This window comes from Camelus ferus, chromosome 10 (assembly GCF_009834535.1).
Source record: "Camelus ferus isolate YT-003-E chromosome 10, BCGSAC_Cfer_1.0, whole genome shotgun sequence".
Taxonomy (NCBI): Eukaryota; Metazoa; Chordata; class Mammalia; order Artiodactyla; family Camelidae; genus Camelus; species Camelus ferus.
Window position 1 is genome coordinate 68,381,559 of NC_045705.1, and position 19,586 is coordinate 68,401,144.

The 19,586-nt window shown below is 56.9% G+C and overlaps 1 long non-coding RNA gene across 1 annotated transcript; it reads left to right on the forward strand.

Annotated features, from left to right (window-relative positions):
• The first annotated feature begins 755 nt into the window (after window positions 1-755).
• Window positions 756-9,167, forward strand: LOC116666537. Its single transcript, XR_004323466.1, has 3 exons — window positions 756-3,331; window positions 5,786-5,923; window positions 8,782-9,167. It is a non-coding gene; the product is annotated as an uncharacterized LOC116666537 (long non-coding RNA).
• Window positions 9,168-19,586: the final 10,419 nt, after the last annotated feature.

The following is a 19,586-nucleotide window of genomic DNA, read 5'->3' on the forward strand; positions in this document are numbered from 1 at the left end:
GGCCATCTGGCCAGGAGGGGACACAGCCACTATGGAGGGAGGGCCAGGGGCTGAGTGTGGGGAGTGGGGAGGGTGCCCCCTCAGCTTGGGTGCTGAGACGGCCTCAGAGAAGGTGACCAGAGGGCTACGACGAAGAAGCAGACAGCAAGAGTCAACCTGGGCTGGGAAGACCGAAGTTGGCCGAGTTCCAGGAGGCAGAACAGCCTGGTTAAGGCCCGGAGCTGGCGGAAGTCTGCGGGGCGGGGGCTGCGGGTACGGAGAGCGGGCAGTGCCGGTGACCACGCGGGGCCTCAGCGCGGTGGAGGGGCTGGGTTTTACCCAGAGCGAGATGGCCTTGGTGGGTCTGAGTGGGGAGAGCAGTTTATTACGCTTTAAGCAAAACCCTTTGGCTGTTGGGAGAAGTGCCTGGAGGGGACCGAGGGCAGCGGGGGACCCACTCTGAGGCTGGCATGGTCGTCCCTGCAGAGCCGAGCACGGTCAGACCAGGCAGGTGGGGCTGCAGGTAGAGACCAAGAGGTGTTTCCGAAGTGAGACCCGCAGGCCTCTTGGGAAGGGCGGGGGCCGCTGCTGAGCGGTCCTCTGGTGGGCACCTCCCACCCCAAGGCGGTGCCAAGACTAGGCCACTACCCGGCACAAGGGCTCCCACCCAGGATAGCCCAGCTGAGTTCTGCCTGGTCATCGCCCGTGTGGAGGGCAGGATGTCCCGAAGCCGCCAGAGCTGGGACTGAGGGCCGCAGTGTCCAGGTCAGTCTCCAAAACTCGTAAACTCAGGCGGACAAGGCTGCTCACCCACTTTCTCCAAGGACAGCGGGAGGGACTCCTGGGCCGAGACTGCCCCAGGGGTTTGGGCAGGTCTCTCTACCCCTCAGGTCCTATGCTGGTGGGGTGAAGGTGGGAAGGGACCCGGAGGCCGGGGGACCCAGGCACAGCGCAGGCTGCTGGCCTTCGCCTTGATGGAGGCGGTGGGAGCACCCAGCCCGGGGGCGGTGCTGCATGGGCACCCAGGCTCCTGCAGGGGGGCGGCCCCACGTGGGCTGTGCGGGTCCGGCTCTGCTCAGAAGCAGGAGCGCTCTCCTCGGGTCGTAAATCGAGCCTCGTCACCCCCATTTACTGCCTCCAGCGACGTCCCCGGCACTTAGAACGGTGTCCATTCCGCATGCGGACGAGTGCGCCAGCTGATGGGTGGGTGTGTGGCTGTCTGTTCTCTCGTCTGCTGCCTGTGCCCCTGGAGAACAGGGGCTGGCTCTTCTTTCCCGCTTGACAGGATGCTCCGTGGGGGGATCCAAAACTGGGCCCCTGCAGCCTGGTCCTTCCCTCTGGGACCAGCCACCTGGTCGGGAGACAGTCTCTCAGAGTGACACCCGCCGCTGGAGCTGGGGCAGGGACAGAAAGAGAGGACGCTGGAGGACGGGCAGGTGTGAGCTCCAGCCAGGAGGCTGGGACATGGGCACGCCTCGGGAGGGCCATGGATGCCACCAGGGATGAGATCGAGGGATTTGGGACGTGACTTCTGCGAGGGTGGTTGGTGCCGGGACCCAGTGCTGCTCACCCTGAGATCAGCCTGTCAAGTGGAAGTTGAAAATGCCGTGAGCTCGTGGTGCGAGGAGGTGCACGGGAAACAGCTCTGGGTGGAAATGACATGGTCCCACAGGAATGCAGCGGTGGGCTGTCACCTCTCTGGACCCTGAACAACCCAGATCTGGGAAGAGGGCCAGGCCAGTCCAAGAGGGCTGCCCTTGACTGTGACCGGGGAAGAAGGGCAGGCCTGACAACCCCGCCGCAACCCCTCACTGCTGTAACCTGGGGGTCTGGGGGCCTGCTGAGTGCTTAGATCCTCGGATCTGCGGCCTGTGAGTTAGGAGAATGGGCCAGGTGTGGCCACCTGCTCCCACCTCCAATGTCATGCCCTTCGTGGTGATGATGAAGGCCACCATTGTCATCTTCATTCTTGCCCACTGGGGACTCCCTGTGTGCTAAGGGTCCCCAGGCCCAGCCTGTTTAATCCTTGGGACAATTCCATGAGCTTTGTACTAAAAACCGCCATTTAACAGATGAGGAAACTGAGGCCCAGAGAAGTCCAGTGACTGGCCCAAGTCCAAGCCCCGCTGCCCTCCCTCCTTCTGTTCTCCCCCTTCCCTTCTCCTCCCCTCTCCCCCTCTCATTTCTCCCCCTCCCTCTTTTACTAGACAATTTTTTTAATGAGTTCTCATGGTGTGTAGGCATGAGCCAGGTGCTGGAAATACCAAGATGACTGGGGCCTTCCTGGGCCTCTCCTCAGCTGGTTCCAGACAGGATGACAAGCAGGTGGGTCCCTAGGCCAACTCAGGCACATGGCTGGTGGTTCTTTGGAGAACCGTGAGCCATGGGGCTATGAGGCGGAATCTGGCTCAGGAAAGTGTGCTGTAACCCATTAGTGATGTCTGCCCTGCACGAAGGTGCAGGAGCCAGGGGTGACTGTGCTGTTTGCCTGTGAACTCTAGACTAACAGACCCTCTAAAATGCATTCAGGCAGTGCTGTGGGCCTTGCCTGGCCCTCCAAACCAGTTCAGCACCCTTCTCTCCATTTTCAGATGAGAAAGCAGATTCTATTTAAGGTCTTACAGCTCAACTGTGGCAGCTGGGATCTTAACCCAGGTTCCAAGGATCCCAGTTTTCTGTGGTGTCATGCAATTATGCCTTGTTCCCCTCTTCCCTTTGGCTGCTAGGGAGCTCAGAATGGAGCTTTAGGCTTGCTCTCGGGTGCCACATTGGCCTAGGGTTTGGAGCATGTGTGTCACCCTCTCCTTTGGGCTGGCTCTCCTCCCTGCTGGGCCTCCCGTGGAGCAGGCCGGACATAAGTTATCAACTATAAATAAAACCAAGACTTCCGTTCTGGCTCTCACTTTAGTTTCCTGGTGCATTTTTTTAAGTCCTGGATCGGGAGGGGGGACCCTCCTAACGGAAGATGACATCACCATCAGCTGGCCCTGGAGGGCAGGCCCCCAACCCCACAGGCCCGCGTGGGCCCTGAATGCCCCCATTATGAGGGGTAACCTCATTACACAAGTCGCGCCGCACGATGGAATTTCAAATGGGGTTTTGTGGTTTCTGTCCTTCTCAGCAGAGCGCACACAGGCAGCTGCGGTCACCCGGCTTCCTCTGCCGCAGCAGCCCTGGCCCCCAGCCAGCCCAGTGACCACCCGTTCTACCGTGAGTCAGTTTCATTCTTAACGCTCTGACTCAGGCCCCTTTAAAGGGACAGCCAAGCTGATTCCTCCCGGGCCGGGAGGCGGTGGACGGAGGTCAGGAGGAAGCCTGGGGATCTCTGGCCCGCAGCTGGCTCCGGAGCTGGGTGAGCTGGCCCTGCTGCAGCCCTCCATCCCCCTCCCTGGGGTGGAGGGGGTTTCCTGCCTGCTGCAGCCTGTGACTTTCCCCGGAGCTAACCATCTGCAGGGCGGGAACCCCCGGGCACTCAGCGACTTTGCTTCTTGCTGGGCCAGGAGCCCTGCCCAGGCCCTGGCCCAGAAGCCCAAGGGAACTTCGCAAGCCACCCACTTTGCCCTGCTTTTCTTCCCCATCGCAGCATCTCCCGCAGTTCCTAGAACGTCCGCGCTGCCTCCCGGGCAGCCCCTCCTGCCACCTGGAATGCACGTCCCTGCTTTTTGTGGCTCTGTCTCCTCCTTTAGGGCTCCTTCCTGTCCCCTCCTCTGAGATGCCCCTGCCAGGCCCTGTCACCACCCCCTGCTCTGTTCTGTCCGCTTGTGTGTTCACTGGACTCTCCCAGTCCAAGACTGCCAGCCCTGAGGGCAGGGACATCAGGTGTCTTGTTCACGGCCCCAGCCCTGTCGCATCGTAGGTGCTGGATATGAACTTCGCAGAATGAACAGATGAAGGGGTTTATGGCCCCAGTTCCTCCATGGCCATCCCCTGTCGAGAGGGTGGGTGGCTCCTCCCTGCAGATGGTGCACCAGGGGACGGGACGAGGTTACCAGTGGATGATCCTGAGTCCCGGGGTCTCCTACAGGGACCAGGCCTGAGTCCAGCCCCTGGGGCAGATCTCAGTGTGAGGCTTTAGTGAGACCTAAGAAGAATTTCCTTCTTTTTTTCCTCTGTCTGACTCACACTTTTGAAGTTCCCCTTTTGGTCAGCACTTCTGCCGAGGTTACCGGGTGGTCAGGCAAGGCCGGCAGGGCCTGGGGAACTGGAGGGAGCTGGGCCCCATTTTCATTCACAAACACAGGGCCGGCCTGGTTCCTGTGTCCTGTCGGCTCATGGAGTTTGCAGGTTCTCGGGGGCGGGAGTTCTCGGGGGGATTCAAGAGGCCTGAGTTCGTGCGTGCACTTGGCCAGTGTCCACCTGGGCCTCTCTCTTCAGCGTCCTGACTCATCTTCCCTGTCATCTTCACTGGAGGCTGGAACAGGGGTGAGGCGCAGGGACAGGAGGTTGGGCCTGGTCACGGAAGCCTTGGTCCTCCCCGGGGTACCACAGGTCTTTGCCCCAGGCAGCTGGGCTGCCAGGGCCCAGGGCGGGCCGCCGGCCTCCTGCCCGGTGAGCCCACTCCCCTCCGTGGTTCCTCCCTCCCAGGCTGGGACGGGTCAAGGGATGAGGGAAGGTGAAGGGGTGAGAAGAAAAGGTTGCCATCGGGCGCAAACTCCCAAGCCCAGCCCTGCGCCCCTCCCGGAGGCAGCATCTCAGCTGCCTGCGGGCAGCCCTGGGCTCTCGCCGACGTCACTCATTCTTTGCTCGTCAGCTGGCCCTGGGGTCCCTCGGTGCCAGGGCGCTCCGGGCACATCCGCGACTTGACACAGTCCCGCCCTCCTGAGACGGACGGGCAGCCAGAACGCAGGGCGGGAAGCGACTCAGCAGGAGGCATGCAGAGAAGGGGCCGGCCCTGTCAGGGGGTCAGCGAAGCCTTCCAGGGGAGTGGGTGCCGGGGCAGACCCCTGAGTGGTGAGGAGGCATTGGCCGGGGATAAGGGTGCAGGGGAGGTGGCGGGAGAGGGCTCCGGGGATGGTGACAGAACCTGCAAAGGCTTGGAGGTGAGAGACGGAGGCCTCGAGAGCCGTCAGGGCAGGTGGGGAGAGAGTGAGCTCTGGGATGGGGCCCAGGACTGGAAAGCTGAGGCTGGGGTGGGGCTGCAGGGGCCCTGCTGAGCCAGAGAGCCAAACCGAGCATCTCAGATGTTTCCCAAGGATGGTGAGGAGCCGTTGTGGGACTGCTTTCCTTCAGGAATTGTCTTCTGGGTGCTCGCGTGGGCAGGGTGGGTGGGGAGGGGCTGACTGGGCTGGGGGCTGGCAGGGGAGGCATCGCTACCCTTCCTGCTAAGACCCTGCCTGAGCCATGGGGCTGCCCCAGGAGGTGGCCAGGATCACCCCTGGCCCGGCAGGCAGAGGGGAATCTAAGACCGGACGTCTTGGCCAGCCTGGGAAGAGCTCAGGCAGAGTGCAAGCAGGGTGGGCCTCGGCCCTGAACTTGAAACCACAGAGAAGGACCTGCTGAGTGAGAGGCTCGGCCAGTCCTGCTCCTGCCGCCCAGCGCCCAGGGCCCCTCCCTCCGGAGCAGAGCAGTACCCCTGGGGCTCTCCCCGAGATGTCTCAGCGGCTCCCAGGTCTGCAGGCCCCAGGGGCTCTGGAACCCAAAGAAGAGCAGGGTGGAGGTGACCCAGCGCAGCCATCAGCCAGCCGATGGCCTTGGGTCCTGGTCTGAGCTTGGCCACGCGGGTTCCTGCGTTGTGGGTCCTGTGTATCATCCATGGCCCTTTGTTACCCGTAGAGAGAATTTCAGTCAGCTTGCTTGTGTCTCCCAGTTAATAACAGAGAATGACAGGTAGCAGGGAAAAGAAAAGAAGCTGGTGGATGCTCAGACGTGACCCGCAGGGCGTGGCTGGGCCGGAAGGTGCCAGATGTGGCCACGGAGCCTCAGGTCTGCGGCATCTCTGGACCAGGTGAGGGGACAAGGTCTTTCAAAGGCAGATGGGAGGGCCCCGTCCGTTCTGCCACCCTCACCGGCTGACCACAGCCTCCTGTCATGAGCCCGCGGGGCACTATGTTGGAGTCTCCAATAGAAGATTTCATTTTGACCTCATGCCCCCCCACCAGGCGGGCACTGCCTGCCCCGTACAGCTGAGGAGACTGACCCTTCAGAGGACCGTCCAGCCCAGGGTCACCCAGGGCTGTATAGTCCAGTGGTCTCCCAGCTGCCCTCCTGACCCCCTATTCATGGTTGCTGCAGGCACTAAATCCAATCATAGGAGAGAAGCCCTTTGAGATGCAAAAGCTGTAAGATATTATTACGATTGTTAAAAACACAACCAATTATGGTTTTACAAGGCTGAGCTGCCCCTCTGGAATTCCCTCTTATCCAGCGATCTCAAAGCACTGGGCCTGTCCAGAATTAATTAGGCCCTGCAGCCAAGGACTGCAGACTGCACCTAGGAGCACGGGGAGGGGCAGGCTGGGGCCTGTCAGGAAGCAGCAAGCACTGCTCACACTCACCCTGCCCTGGAGTCTGGGGCCTCCAGCCTTCTCCTGGCGGCCCCAAGCCCGCTCTCCCCGACCAAGCTGGCAGGAGAATGGGGAGCTTGGAGGCCCCTCCTCCCCAACCAGCTGAAGGGTGAAGACCAGCAGAGGCAGAGACTAGACCAAGATCCAAGGCCAATAAGGAGGGAGCAGACAGTCTTGCTGAGTCTAGAGCTTTCCCGGTCCAGATCCCAGAAAACTCGTGACTGTAAGCACCTGAAGGTCATGGGCCATGACCTCAGTCACAGAGTTTCTTGAGATAGACAAGGTTTGATGGCTGGAGAGAGGGGAGTGGGACATGGAAGAGTAGGGAATAGAGGAAAGCCTCAGGACTGGCTGTCCTGTCAAGGCTTACTAAGCTTGGTTCAGTGAATAAATAATTGATGGATGGATGGCCAGATGGATATGTGGAAGGATAAATGGATTGATGAATATTTTGATAGTCTAAGGGAGGATATATGAGTGTGCAGCTGAATGGATGGAAGGATGGATGGATGGATGGATGACAGTGTGGATGGATGGATGGATGACAGTGGATAGATGGATGGGTGGATGAGTGGATGAATGGGTAGGTAGATAGATGATGGGTGACTGTGTGGGTGAACAGATGAATGAATGCACAGATGATGGATGGATGGACAGATTGGAGAATGGGGCATGAATGAACATAGGATAAATGTGTGTGTCTGTGTGTTTGTGTATGTTCCAAAGGGATGTTGCAGACAAGGCCAGGCTGCGAGGAAGGGGTCACACTGGGTAGATGGATAGATGCGGGGATGGATGGATGTGTGGACTGGTGGGTTGGTAGACAGTGGGGTATGCACGTGAGTCCACCTCAAAGCAGGAATGTGGGCCATGTGAGATGATTCCAGCAGAGACCTTGGTGGGGCCAGCAGGATCTCCTGGATGGCAATTTGACATCCATTGCATGGTGCCCATGTCCTCCACCTACTGGGCAACAGCCTGGGGATGAGTGAGCCAAGCCAGGCCCAGGGGACTTGGATCTTTTTCAGCGGCTCCTTGCCTTTTGCCAGTCACCTCCCCTCCAGGCCTCGGTTTCCCTGTCTGTGACGGGAAGACTTGCTGGCTGAGGTGGGCTTTGGAGGACGGCAGGAGGAGGCTTGGGGCTCCCTGGTGGGAGGGGCAGCAGCTCGGCCCCCCTGCCCTCCTGCTCGCAGTTAGTCCTTTGCTCCTTTCCCGGGCTCCGTCCGGGCACCCACTGTGCTCCCCCTTCCCTGCCGTCTCCGGGCATCTGGGCACGAAGCCAGCTGACAGACGGGCCCTGGGGACAAGAGGAGTGGCCCCTGCCCCGAGGTGGGAGGGTGAGGGGCTGCTGTGGCCACAGACGGCCGTTCAGCGGGCCCCTGGGAGGCTCCAGGCTGAGTAACCCTGAGTCATCACTGTCACTTCCTACCGCACATTCCTTCATTCACACCCTGTCTCATCCCGAAGGCCACCACCCCGGAATCTCCTCAGCCAGTTGCCAAGGGTGTGGAGGGCACTCAGCCTGTCCTGGCCGGATGGACCCAGGGCTTGGTCCCTGGAACCCTGGCAGGGAGAAAGGACTGGACAGTGTGAGATCCCAGGAAGAGGGGGGGACTCCCTCTGAGCCCCACTCCGGCCCAGGAACTCTCTCAGCCCCACTGGCCAGATGCCTGCAGATGGGTGGACCTGCCCCCTCGAGATGCGGGCCCCGGGGATCACAGGGCCTCTTGCAGCACACCGGACTTCCCTGGGCTGAGCAGAGGGAAGTGGCTTACCTGCGCCCTCCCCATCTCCTGCCGCTCCACTCCTTCATGCATGCATTCATTCATTCCCCACATATTTCTCGTATGCATTCAGTCTGCCCGGCACGGTGCCATTGCTGGAGAAACACCGACCCCACCCCTCGCCGGCTCTCTGCGGCTCTGCCCTGAGGAGGGAGCGGGCATGGCCAGAACGCCGCATCCCTCCCTCCGCAAAGCCTTGTATCCCAACAAGGCTGCAATTGTTTTGGATTTGAAATTCCACTAATTTTTTCGTGTCTTTGCATTAATGTTTCCTCTTTAAACATCAAAGGGAACCGTAGGACTTTTTTACTCCTAACCGTTTTGTACGAGAGGCGGCTGGTCATTATCTGAGGCTCCAATGATAGGCTGCACTCTGTTCGGATTCCCAAGATTACAAAAGGAAATTCAGCTAATTATAGTTTGATAGAAATTACAGTCCTGCCGATTCCTGATTGACTCGGTGGGCTGGCATGAACCATTGTGTTCTTGGATAAGATTTTATTCCTCTTTCGCAGGAAAATCATGCGGACCTCACTGTAGGAGAAATTTCTTTTGTGTGTTTCTCTTCATGAGAAAACCTGACCACGTTACTCCCAGAAGATGTGGCGTTGGTGCGTTGAAGCAAGAATCTTGGGATTCCTGGCCGAGGAGTCCTGGGTTTGCGTGCAGTCAGTAACCTGCTGTGTGACCTCGCACAGTCCCTTTGCCTCTCTGGGCCTTCCCTGCTTCATCGGAAGGGAGGCAGTGTGGTGCAGTGGTTAAGAACAGGGGCTCTGCCCACCAGTCAGAATGGCCTTCATTGAAAAGTCTACAAATAATAGATGCTGGAGAGGGTGTGGAGCAAAGGGAGCCCTCCGACACTGCTGGTGGGGATGCATTTTGGTGCAGCCACTGTGGAAAACAGTATGGAGATTCCTCAAAAAACTAAAAATAGACTTACTCTGTGATCCAGCAATCCCACTCCTGGGCATATATCTGGAGGAAACTCTAATTTGAAAAGATACATGCACCCCAATGTTCATGGCAGCACTATTTACAAAATGTAGCGAAGACCTGGAAACAACCTAAATGTCCATCAACAGATGACTGGATAAAAAAGATGTGGAATATTTATACAACGGAATACTACTCAGACATAAAAAAAAAGGAATAAAATAATGCCATTTGCGGCAACTTGTGTGGACCTGGAGATCATCATTCTAAGCGAAGTAAGCCGGACAGAGAAAGAAAAATACCATATGACAGCACTTATATGTGGGATCTAAAAAAAGACACAAGTGAACTTATTTACAAAACAAAAACAGACTCACACACATAGAAAACAAACTGATGGTTACCAGAGGGGTACGGGGGTGGGAAGGGATAAATTGGGAGTTCAAGATTTGCATATACTAACTGCTATGTGTAAAATGGATAAACAAGTTTCTTCTGCACAGGGAACTCCATTCAATATCTTATAATAGCTCATATAATAGCTCAATGAAAAAGAATATGAAAAGGAATATATGTATGTATACAGCTGGCTGAAACATGATGCTGTGCACTAGACATTGACGCAGCATTGTAAACTGACTCTACCTAAATAATAATAATGATGATGATGATGATAATAATAAAGTTTAAAAAAACAAGATCCCAGCCAGCTGGAGGGCTGTCTTTGGTGAAGCCATGATGAAGGCTCTGGTCCCCTCCGTGCACGGGCCCTTTCCAAGGCCTGGTCCTGGTCACACGTATCTAAGTCATTTGCAGAAGTTAAGATTCCTTCACTGTAACTGGTCGTCAGCATTGCTCCCACGCCTGTCTTCTCTGTCAGCCCTCCCCGCGCGTTGGGGCATTGGAACGACTGCAGACATGCTGGGCTGTGGCTGAGGAGAAATGGAGCTGCAGATCTGTGTCGTTTGGGCTTTCGGGATGTATTTGTATAGTCTGTCGACACGTCAGTGTACAGCCGAGTTGTCTGTGCGCAGTTGGCTGTCCTGGTGTGGGAAGGGCCTCCAGGGGCACGTGCCAGTCTTGGAACCCGCCCAGCCCCTTGCTGGGAAGTCACAGTGTCGGGGAGGACACTGTGACATATCGAAGCCAAGCTGGCAGTGTAGACAGAGGTGGGGGAAGGAGGAGACTGAGGCCAGGCAGCCTGGGATTGGAATTCTACCAATCCATGGGGGCTATGACAGCTCATAGATGCTGGCCAAGGTGGACGGTCCCCTTTGAAGAGTACACCAACAACACAAACAGGGGACACAGAGGCACGGAGGCACAGACCCCATTGCTGGGAGGACCCCAGGAGCCCAGGTCTTCTCTGCCTCTGCCACGTGGTGGGCTTGGGGCTCGAAACTGAGGTCACCCTGCAACATCTCAACCAAAGAAACACATCGAAATGAAAACCGCTCACCGACAGAACGGCTCCCCAGCAACCCCCCGTGTGACTGTCTCCAGAACGTTCTTCCTTCTCTTTCAAGGAACATCTGCAGTCTTGCTGACGCCACATCCCTTGGTCACCAGGAAGTTAGCTGCAGGGTCAGAGGTCACCCAAGCAGCCTTCTGAGTTGGAAGCTTCTGGCTCGGGACCCAGTGGGTACCCAGCCCCCCACAGCCGGACCCCTTGGTCATTGGTCATTGGTCCTGGACGACCTCGGGCCTTGGCTGTTCCTTTCACTCTAAGACCTGTGGGGCTGCCGGGTCCTGCCCAGCCAGGCCCCTAGGGGTTGGGGCCTGACAAGGGGGAGGCAGGAGTAGGTAGTGTCCCCCAGTTTCTCCCATCACCGCACATCTTCCTGCCCGTCCCTTCCGCGGCCTCCTCCCTGCCCTTCCTCGCCTCTGGCCACAGTAGCCTCCCTGCTGCTCTTCCGACCCCGAGGATTTTGCACTTGCTGTGTCCTCCACTTGAAATCCTTTCCCAGACACTCAGTCTCTGCCCACATGAAGGTCTGCTCGGTCAGCCTCCCCTGGGCCCCTGTGTACCTGGGGCAGGAGCCCCTGGGCTGAGCCTCGAGGAGGTGACAGGGAGAAGGGGTCTGGCTTTTCTGAGGGTGCGGGAGTAGGAAGAGCATTCTGGGAGAGGGGGTAGCATGTGCACAGGCTGGGTCACAGGGAGGTGGGTAGTGGCGGGGACCTCAGGACAGGGCTGGAGGAGGGCTGAGGGGTGACAAGGTGCACAGGCAGAGGGCCTCAGAGGCCATGAGGACAGCCCAAGGTCCACCTGGAGACCAGTGGGAGCAGGAGGTGATGTTGCTTGAGAGGCTTCTGTGACAGGTGCAGGGTGCACCGGGAGGGGAGCGGGGTGAGGCAGCAGCTTGGGGGAGACGCCTCATGGAAGCATGGGAGCAGAGGCGAGAGCAGAGGAAGGAGGCTCTGTGGGGCTCCATGGAGGAGACGATGTGTCCCCAGGCCGGTGCCTGGGTGACCAGGTGCAGGAGGGGCCGGAGGTGAAGAGGTGTGTTCAGCTGGGGGTGTGCTGAGGTTTTGCTGCTTACAGATCGCTCAAGGGCAGGGGAGAACCTTGGGCTGCGTCTTTTACCACTCTGGGCCTAGGGAGGGGTCTGGGTCAGATCTGGGTTTCCCAGCGGTCCCGTGGTGACTTCATGGAGGAGATGAAGTTCCTCCAGGAGGGGGCGCATGGAGGAGAGAGGGCAGTTGCCTCCCCTCCAGGCCAACTAGCTGCTGTCAGGCCCTCCGGCCCACAGCACCTGCCGTTCACAGCCACAGAGCTGCTGGCGCCCGGCTCGCAGTGGCAGGTTCTGAAGCGGGAGGCCACCGGGGCTGGTAATGTTCCGAGGGTCCTCTGTCTGCTGCCTCTGATTTCACAGTGTTAGTGACCAAGGCAGATCTGCTATTATTTTTCACCAGAAAAAAAAAAAAGTATAGATTTTGAGCTCTTGCCAATGATTCAAGAGGAAAACAGCTGAAAGGATTTGGGTTTTCAAGGGGACATTCCTTCCTTGGGCTTTGTCCACCCTGCATCCTCTTGGAAAGTCACAAGGAGACCTGGAGAGAGTCTCCAGGCTGGGGTGGAGGGGTAGCAGAGACCCGAGCCCTAGTCCCATTTCTGCTTGTAGCTCAGTGTGACCTTGGGGGAGAAAACACAAACAGTAAATGCGGTCTTTCCTCCGAACCCAGATTCCTTCTTCCAGCCATCAAAATGTCACCCTTGGGTGCTCAAAGACACCCCAGACCTATCTCCCAACCACCAGTTGGATGTTCAAAGGCTCCCTCAACTCAACACACCCCAAACCAAGCCGATGACCGAGCCGAACCTGGTCTTCCACGGCCCTCCCCATCTCCGGGACGGTGCCACGCTTCCCAAGCGACCGTCACCCCGACAGGTCTTTCCAAAGCCCAGCCTGTCCACTGACTCTCTTGGACGCAGCTCTCAGACTCTCCCTCTTCGTTCTGGCATTCCAGATCCTTCCGGGAGTCTCAATCCATCTCATTCTCCGCACCTCGGCTACCGCCCCTACTCAGCCATCATGGCCTCACTGCAGGTTCCCTCCCTCCACCCCCGCCGTGCCCTCTGACTCCCCTCCCACATTAGAGTGAATGCTTCTGGGTCGAGATCCCCCCCAGCCTTCCTGGGGTTTCCCACAGCACTCGGGGTGGGGGGGGAGCAGCGGAGAGACACGCAGAGGGAGACCACAGTCCCTGTGCTCCAGAAATCAAGTCCAGTGGGGCACTGGCATACGTTTAACACACCAGGGCCCTATGAAGTGCTGAGCACACGGTGGGGGGGGGGGATGTGGAGTCCAGCCCTGGGCCTGGGCGTGTGGGAAGCCCCCAGGAGGACGATGAAGCCCGATGGTGCCCGATGATGCCGGGTCTTGGGACACAGGAGTCCACGCCGTGCGAATGAGGGCGGAACACTGGTGCACCCTGACCTCTGCCTGGGATGATGCTTGGGAAGCCAGCAGTGTCTCCATCAGCTCCAGGACCACCCAGGGCTGGCACTGAGCTCGGGGATGAGTGAATAACAGCCATGGATGTTATACTAACACTTTTTGAGCACCTACTGCATGCCAGGCCCTGGGCGACACATGACATGCATAAACTCACTGATCGTCCCAGCAGCCTAGTTATTACTCTTAGTTTGCCAGTGTAGAGACGGAGGCTCAGAGGTGCAGGGACTTGGCTCGATGCCACACAGCACGAGTATGGGCTGAAGCCGCTTGGTTCCAGGGCCTGGTCGTGGAGGGAGGGGGCTGGGTCCTGGGAGGGTGAGACGGGGAGGTCCCGGCCGCTCCCTTGGCCATGGCTCTGGCACCAACAGTCTCTCCCGATCCTGTAGCCTCTCCCCCTCATTACCCTGGGGCCTGAGGTCCCCTGGTGCCCCCAGTCTTCACACCCACTGCTTGCCTCTGCAGCCTTGCAGCAGCCCTGTGCTATCCCAGCCGTCTCACAGGGGATGCGGAGGGTCCACAAAATCAGGTGACTTTCCCAGCCTAAGCATCTGGGACTGGAACCCAAGCCAATCTGATTGCAAAGCCCACCCAGCTAGCTCCAGAGTGACCCACGGGGTCACTGCCAATGTCTGCTAAGCTTTCCTGCGGCAGGCCCTTTATGAGGGTTAAGTCACATAACCCCCAGGAAGACGCAGTGATGTAGACACTGTAAGATCCCCTCTTACAGACCGGGAACCAGGTCACAGAGAAGCGGGACGCTTTCCCAGGGCCTCACATCCCTGCTGGGTAGGAAGGGGCCAAGCGGGCGTGTGGACCCCGGCAGCCCACTATACCTCTGTCTGTGCTCTCCGTTTCAATAGAAGAGCCTGGAGAACCCCACGTTTATATGCTGCATTTCCTCCTGGAGGCTGGAAGAGCCTGGTACGTGTCAGCACCTACTATGTGCAGGCTGATCTCAGATCATTACTTTTCAAATGAAGATTCTTAATATTCTTAAGCACATTTCACGGGAAATGAGATGAAAAAGGAAACGTGCTCCAGGTCAGCTGGAGAGTAGGGGCGGGAGGTACCACCCAGGACCCCAGATTTCCCGCTGAAGATGCCCAGAGCCTGGGGCCCCGGGGCAGGGTGGGGGGCGCCGGCTCCCCTGCAGCGGGCTCCTCCCACTCCTCCTGGGGAGAATTCAGTGGTGAATATTTTCAAAGACGACTGTCAAAAGAAAATGGTTGGAGGAAGGAAATGTGCAATTAGGAGCTTCAGAGGAATTTCCATCGTGTGGTTTGAGCTCGACTGTAAACACTCAGGATGGAGAGGACTCGGCTTTTCCCCTGGGTGGGGTTCCTGCCAGCTCCGCTGGGCCCCAGAACCCGGTGGGCCCGGCCGGGGGCAATAGCTGGGGGCAGGGGGTGGGGCAGCCAGTGTCGGACCAGGGAGGTGCTGGAGGCCCTCGGGAGGCTCCCATTCCCAAGGGAAGCTTCCTTCAGCAGAATGTGTCGGCATTACAGAAAGGAAATATTAACGTTATAATTATAATTCTGTTTATTTAATTAAGTTATTAAACAGGCCTGGCCTTGGGGGAGAGAGAGAAAAAAAAACCCTTAGTTTCGTTCTAATTGTTTCTCCCAGGATGTAATTAGAGCCTTTTAGAAGGAATCAGAGCCAGAAAAGGCACCAGCTCTGCGGGGCCTGGGATCGGGCCTGGGGTCTGGTCGGCGGGCAAGCAGGGCTGGCCCCAGGCGGAGGGGGGCTGGGAGGGCAGGGGTTCGGGCCTGCCCAGCCCCCATCCCTGGGCGCAGTAGGTGCTCCAGAAATGGTTGTGGGGTGGGGAGGGACATATCCACTGCCCTGAAGACCCTCAGCGGATAGTTCGTCCCGAAGAGACGCAGCACCTCCTTGCTGCCAGAGCGCGGGGCTCTGGCCTCTGCGGTGGCCACCCCTGGTGTCCATCCTGGCTGTGGGTGACGAGCACCTGCCGCCCAGTGTGTCTGCGGACCTTTACCTCGTCCTGTGGTCTCTGGCCCAGTCACTGGTGGCTGATGACCAGGGAGGACAGCGTCCCCAGTGGGAGGAGGCCGTCAGATTTCACCAGCCCCCAGACCAGGGCAGCTCCTGACCCCTGCGCCTGCTAAAGGGGTGGTTTCCTAAGGGACTAGGCGTGGGGTCTCAAAAGCTGAAGCCCCTCCCCTGGGCCCCACCTCCCCCACCCCTGCAACCCCCTACTCTGCGGAGCCCATTCAGGGACCCAAGGCTAGGCCCGGCACAGCCTCTGCTGAAGCCCGGGAGGGTGCTGGCCCCTGGGAGGCCTTAGATCCGGTCCTGCACCCCCTCAGCTGACAGCTGCCCCCAGGCTCCGTGCAGAACCTCCCATCGGACGGGAAGTGTCTCATTCCAGCTGGCACGGCCTTATCGAACAGTCGGGCTTTGTAAGTGTGGACAGCTGCGGGGACAGGGGCTGGCTCTGGGCTGGGGGTGGGGGCCGGCTGAGGAGCTGGGTTTGGGAAGCTCAGGATGAGGAGATCAAAGCCAGCTGAGGAGGGGCTCATGGAGAGGGTCATGGAGATTTGGTTCTGGTGGGGACTTCTGGGAAGCTGAGCCCCTCAAGTGAGTGCCAGGGTATGAGGCCTAACTGGGGAGGGACTGTGAAAAGGAGAGGAATGTGCTTGGGTAAGGTGGGAGGGCTTGGGCCTAGCCTCCAAGCCTCCCGGGCTTGTCCCCGTCACATTAAAGAACCATCCATCTGTGGGTGACACTGAGGCAGCCTCTAAACCAACAATTTTGAAGGAATGGAAGGGTGTGGGAACCCTTTCTATACACAACCATCCACCCACCCACCCATCCATCTACCCATATATCCATCCACCCATCCACCCGTCCTTCCATCCATCCATCCATCCATCCATCTATCCATCCACTCATCCATCCACCCACCCACCCATCCACCTATCCATCCATCCACCCTCTCATTTATCCATCCAACATTCATATAAAGTTTTCACTCAGCTGCCTCCTCTACTGGGCTCCTGGGATCCAGAAAATGATCAGATTTTTCCTGCCTTGGTGGCACCCCCAACCAAGTGTGTATGGAGATTGGGGCAAGGGAAACAGACAGAAGACAAACAAATCTCTATGTGACTCAGTGAAGTTCTGTAGCTGAGAAGGTGTATTTGTTAAGTTGTCAGGGAAAGGCTATATGAGGCAGTAACACTGACTTGAGACCTGACAAGGTGTCTGCTCTGTGAAGACCTGAAGAAGACGTAAGCACAGGAGCAGGCAGTTAGACTTTTTCAAGAATTTAAAAAATCCTGTATAATTGGAGTTGAAAAAGAAAAAGGGCTTATGTCTTGAGCTGAGGGTGTGAAGCCAGGAGGGGCCGGTCATGCTGGGCCTTGTAGGTAAAAACTATGGATTTTATACTGAGCAGCTTGTGAAGTCAAGGAAGGGCGTTAAGAGGAGATGATGGGCCTGAGTAAGTTTTTCAAAGGCTCTCTCTGGCTCCCACGGGGGGCTATACAGAATGGTGCAGGAGCGGAAGCAAGGAAGGCAGTGAGATGTGCACGACAGTCACCCAGGCTGCAGAGGGCAGAGGAGGGCCAGCTGGAGAGGTGGGGCGGGTTCAGGACGTACATTGTAGGTAGACACAACAGGACCGGCTTGTGAACTGTCTGGTGGGGGAAGGGAAGAGAGATGGTTCCCAGGTGTTTAGTCTGAGCAACTGGGAGGAGGATGAGCCGTTTTCAGAGACCAAGATGACTCTGAGAAACAGCTCTGAGGGACAGGTGGACACACACCTCAGTCTAAACATCCAGGCTCTGGAGTCTGAGAGACCTGGGTTCAAATCCTAGCCCTGCCCCTGTCTGTGTCATCCTGTGGCAGCATCGAACTTCTCTGAGCTTCTGCGTCCTCACCTGGAAAATGCGGCTTGTCACTTCGTGGTGTTGTTAGGACGATAATGTAAATATGCTTAGCACAGTGCCTGCCCAAGGCAAGAGCTCAGAGAAAGACTACTGCTCCTCATTAGCTGTCCGCTGGGTGGGGAGCTCCTCACCCCCATCTCAGCAGCCAGCTTCTACTTTTTATTTCAATAAGCCCTGGAACCTGGGCTGCCAAGAGCAGCTCCTGACAGCTGCCACTCTCCCCGCTCCCCTCCTTGGGTTCTGGAGCCTAGAGGGTTGAGACATCCATGTGGAGGTTGTGGGTTCCAGAATCAAGTAAGAGCACAGAGCGCGTTTTGCAAGAGTGGGAGAGAGCATGAGAACTCGTCTGCCTGACACCCAGCAAGGAACCCCGTTCACAGCAATTCTCCCAAAGCAGCTCTTATTTGCAGAGAAGGATTCCCAAGTCCCCTCTCTGCTTCATAAGGAGTTTGTTAATTAGTAGTTGGGGATCAAAAGAGGCACTGCTTGGGGGACAGGGTCCTCTGAGATGTGGGGTTGAACGGGTGGCTGTTATCTGCAGCCACCTAAGCTCTCCAGAGCTCAGCGTTTGCGTTTTGTTTGTTGCTTTCACTTCCCAGGGGTAGTGAAGGCTGTGGCTGCGGTGCGGATTCCACCGCTCTCCGCAGCCTGGGATGTGAGCTCATCCGTTCTCATCTGTGCAATGATGCCTTTCAAATATCTGTCTCCCAGCCTGGTCGCCCTCCTGAACCTCTCTGCTTGGACGTCTTCCAGGCAACATGGAATGTTTCAAACCAAGTAACTCATGATCTCAATCAGTGAATTTATTTCAGTTGTTGTTCTTTTCAGTTCCAGAGGTTCCATTTGGTTCTTTATTACAGTTTTCACCCCTCTGCCTAGATGCCTTATCTGCTCCCTTATTATGACTATATTTTCCATTAATTTTTCAAGCAAATTTTTCTTTCAACTTTTGAGCATATTTATAGTAGATGTTCTGGAAGGTTTGCTTGCCTAGTGGATCATTCAGGCCATTTCAGGACTGATTTCTACTGACTGTTGTTTTCCCCTCTTGACTGTGACTCACATATTTCTGTGTCTTTGTTCATTTGGTAATTGCCGATTACTTACTGGACATTGTGGTTAATATGTTGTAGAAACTCTGGGTTTGAATATCTCCCTCTGAAAAGGATTGATTTTTGTTCTAGCAGGCAGTTCAATTACTGGCTGGTTCTTTGAATGTATGTGGTCTTGGTTTATTATTTGCAAAGCCTGAGGTATCTCCCAAACTTCTCTAACTTGATGAGAATCAAGCTCTGAATTGCAAATCTTGTTGAGGCTTGGTTTTAGGCCTTGTTATAGAACGTCAACAGTAGGCTGTACTCTAAGGTATGGCCCTTATTATTAAGATGAGGCCTTTCTGGTGTCCCACCTGGACGCCATAGTGTCAGTGAGATTGTTCCTCTCTGGTTGGGCAAGAAGCCCAAAGTCCCCCTGCACTGCCTGACGTCCAGCACCTCCGTTCCACTCTCAAGACTTTAGGAATTGAGACCACCTGTTAAGCCTCCAGGTGGTCTTGCCAGAACCCAAGGACCCTCACGTTGACTTTTTCCCCTTCCCCCATGCAGCTTCCTCTTCTCCAGCTTCTAGCCCTGAAGATTCTAGCTGCTTCCACAATCCCAAACCCTCATCTCTGCATCCTCCGTTCAGTGGGACCTCTGCGTTCTACTCGGATGCCCACCTGCCGCACCACGGTCAGGGAAGCAACCCCAAGGCCAGATCCAGGGAGATCTTGGGGCTCACTTCATGTGTTTTTCTTCTCTTGCGGGATCACAGTCTCGCTCTGCCTTTGATACAATGTTGAAAACAGTGGCTTCATGTATTCTGTGCAGTTTTATGATTGTTTATGACAGAAGGGCTGGTCCGGTTCCAGTTACTGTGCCGTGACCAGAAATGAGAAACTCATCATCTTACCCCAGCCTCCTTCCCCTGTGTTCTCCATCTGAGGACTTAGAACAATGCACTTATTTCTCCAGAACAGAACCCCAGGAAGTCACCTTTGGTGCCACCCTCTCAATCACTCCCTGTGGGGGACCCATATTGGCCCCTTTGGCATTCACTGGGGGTCTTGGGTCTGACGACATTTCCTTCTTTACTCCCAGTGCTATAGCCTGTTCTTGCTAGGACCCCTCTGACAGCCTCCTTGCTGGCCTCCAGGCGTCCGGTCTTGCTGTGTCCCATCCACTCCCCACCTGGCAGCCAGGAGGCTTATCCCCACACCCCCTTTTATTGCCACTTCCCCACATTCCTGCCACACGGGCCAATTTGCAGCCCCCAGGCGGTGACATCACCTCTTGTTTCAGGGCCCTGGTTTGCTGGGTGAGTGGGTTGCCATCCATGCCCCGGGTCTTGTTCCTCTCAGCCCCTCAGATTTTCTCTCATCCCACTTTCCCTGATCTTCCAAACCTGTGTTAGGTGCTTTTTCTACATATAAACACAGTGCCTGTGTTTCCTTCATCATAGCAGGCTCTGAGCTCC